General features: G+C 45.0%; 1 pseudogene; it reads left to right on the plus strand.

The window, feature by feature from the left end:
* Positions 1-506: 506 nt before the first annotated feature.
* On the plus strand, positions 507-3323 carry LOC113456067 (annotated as a pseudogene).

The raw sequence follows: 3323 nt of genomic DNA on the forward strand, positions 1-3323 counted from the left end.
AACACCACCTGTCCTGGTAAGGGTTTCTGTGATTAAACCACCCTGACTAAAAGCAGCCTGGGGAGGAAAGAGTTTATTTCAGCTTAACAACTCACTGAGGGAAGTCAGGGCAGGAGCCTGGAGGCGGGAACTGAAGAAGTCATAGAGGAACACTGCTTACTGGCTTGCTCTCATGACTTGCTTGGCCAGCTTTCTTATACAACTCGGCGCTGCCTGCCCAGGGATGGCACTGCCCACGATGGGCAGGACCCTCCCACGTCAATCATTTATTAATCAAGAAAATGACAGATAGACTTGCCTATAGGCCAATTTTATGGGGATGTTTTCTCAATTAAGAGTTCCTCCTCCCAAACGGTTCTGGCTTGCGATAAGTTGACAAAAATCTAACCAGGACACTGGATAGATTAGGGCATTAGAGAATCGATAAACTTTTCAAGAATTGGAATGAGGGAAACCCCATAAGAAATTTACTTTCTTGATTGTGCGGCTAAAGAGAAGTCTCCATCATGACCTTGTTAGACTACCCTGCTAACCCACAGCTCATCCGGGAATTCCAAGGCTCCCACAATGATCAATCAATCTACCAGGGATTTTCTCACTATGACGCCTTCTGCTTAAACAGTAGGGACAATACTCAGAGTGTCTTGATAAAACACTATACCTTTCAGCAGAGCTGAAAGAGGGGCTTTGTTTTTCCAGTGCTCCGCACAGGTTTGCTTAGCTCTCTGCAAGGCGCCACAATGGGCAACTCTTGCATTCTTGCCTTTCAGGGAGGAGGCCTCACAGAACTAATTGGCCTTGGCGTGTCCAAGCACCTACCCCCCACCCTAACTCTTACTCCCTTGTGGGAGACACCTATTCTCCTTCCTCTTCTCTTTGGAGACGGGAAACACGGAGCTGTGACTTCTCTTGTCTTATTTCACTTCCTCATCTGCCAACCCACTCTCACCTGACCGCCAGAGTCTTCGACCCTTCGGTGTCTGCCTAAAATGAATGAAATCAACTTCTGCTTTAGGGAAGGCTGTGGAGTCTAACCCTGGGAAGCCACCCAGACGGTGAATGTTCTTCATGAAACATGGCCTTCAAGTTCTTCCTCAAGTGCCACCCGTGACTGTTTTTGCCATAGCAACACAGGGCACTTCCAAACAATACAATGCAAGGCAAACCTTTTATTTGATTCCTGGTTTCTAGACTGTGGATATCAAAGACCCAGATATGGCATATGGCACCATTTTCTTTTATTTTTCCAAGTAAGGATATTAAAAAATAAACAGTTGAAATAAGGAAAAAATCATCCACAATAGATATGATTTCATTTAAAAAGGACATTCAGACAAAATATCAAAAAACTGAGGTTAAGTATCAAACAGTTAACCCTAAAAACACACATGCAAGTAATGTATGAACTCAACAGGTTATATTTAGGAACATATACACATATACAAATACGTATTTCCATGCAATAATAATTGATGAAAAAAAGAGGCCATGAATTTGAAGGAGAGAGGGGAGGGGCATACATGAGGGTTTTGAGGGAAGAAAGGGGAGACATGTTTTAATTAAATTATAATTTCAAAAATAAAGACACAGAAAAATTGGGGTGAACAAGATGGCTCAGCGGGTAGAGCTGACTGTCACCAAAACTGATGCCTGGAGTTTGATTCCTAGGACCCACATGGTACAAGGAGAGGATAAACTGCTACCCAGATTGTCCCCTGATCACCACATTTGTGCCATGGTATGTGTGTCCATCCATGTGTGTGTCCATATACAAATAAATACAATAAAAATTTAAATATCAAAAAACTTCACTGCGGAGCCTGTGTGGTTACTCAACCAAGATGCCTGAGGAAACCCAGATCCAAGACCAGCTAATGAGAAGGGAGAGGTGAGACTTTTGCCTTTCAGGCAGCAATTGCCAGTTAATGTTAGTGATCATCAATATTTTTTATTTAAACAGATTTTTTTGTGGGAACTCATTTCAGATTCATCAGACATTCTGGATCACATCAGATATGAAAGCTCGACAGACCCCAGCACCTAGACTTCTGGGAAGGAGTCACACATTAATCTCATTCCCCACCAAGATGCTTAAACCCTCACTACCGTGGATTCTAAAACTGGAGTGACCAAGGCTAGCTGAGTTAATAACCTTGGCATTACCACCAAGCCTGGAACCAAAGCCTTCATTGAGGCTTTGTGGTCTGGTGCAGACATCTCTGACTGGGCTGTTACGTGCATTTGTTTGCTGGGAAAATGACTGTGATCACTGACCAATGATGAGCAGTATGCCTGGGACTCCTCAACAGGGGACCATTCACAGGAGGGCCAGCACTGGAGACTCTACGGGTCTTGGACCTAAATTTATCCTGCATCTTAAAGAAGACCCAGACTGAGTACTGGCAGGAAAGAAGAATAAAGGAGGTCCTGAAGAAACATCCTCAGGGGCTTAGCTGTCCCATTTCTCTTTTCAAGGAGAAGAGCAAGAAGTCAGCAGTGATGAGGTTAAAGAAAGGGGTGAGGGGGTAGGAAGAAGAGGAGGAGGAAGAGGCCGTCTGAATTAAACCTGAAATGGCCCTGGTTCTGAAGGAGGAGGAGGAATGAAGGAAGGAAGGAGGGAGGATGGAAGGAGGGAGGTGACAGAAGAATATGGTTAAGGAGAAGTGCCCTGAGAAGAGGAACTCAAGAAACAAACCCCAGGAGACAAGAAACTCTGCGGACTGTGAGCTGCAGGCTGCAATAACCTGACCCGCAGGAGCTGGGAAGACCCTCTGGAGGCGGGGCTGGTTGTTGTTGTCGAAGGACAACTGGAACCCTGAGCGCGTCTTTTTGTCCCAAGATGTGCTCCTTTTGATCCATTTGAAACAGAAGAAAAAAGAACCGCACTAAGTTGTGTGTTCACAGAATTGCACGGTGGGCAGTGGTGAGGAGCCGAGCCCCCAGAGCCTGAATTGTACTGGAGGAATGGTGGGTTCTCAGGAATTCCCTCTAAGAAATTCCCATGAAATGTTGCAGAAAAGGGAAATTGTCAGAAAGAATTTGATGGAAAAGAAAAATAAATGTTTAGAACTGTCCATTGAAGTAGGCGAAGACAAAACGGACTATACAGACTATATGTTGTATGCGCATTTCTCTAAAGCTTTCTCTGAAGCACAGGATTCATAGAGACTCCTAGAGCCGGAAGGTTTGGGAGCTGCATTCCTGCCTCTGACTGCGCACCTGAGCCTGATGATGGGCTGGTTTCTCCCGAAGACCACTGCACCAGAATGAAAGAAAATCACAAGCATGCCTATTTCATCTCAAGGCTATCTCGGCCGCTGTAG

This window comes from Microtus ochrogaster, chromosome 5 (genome assembly GCF_000317375.1).
Source record: "Microtus ochrogaster isolate Prairie Vole_2 chromosome 5, MicOch1.0, whole genome shotgun sequence".
Classification (NCBI taxonomy): Eukaryota; Metazoa; Chordata; class Mammalia; order Rodentia; family Cricetidae; genus Microtus; species Microtus ochrogaster.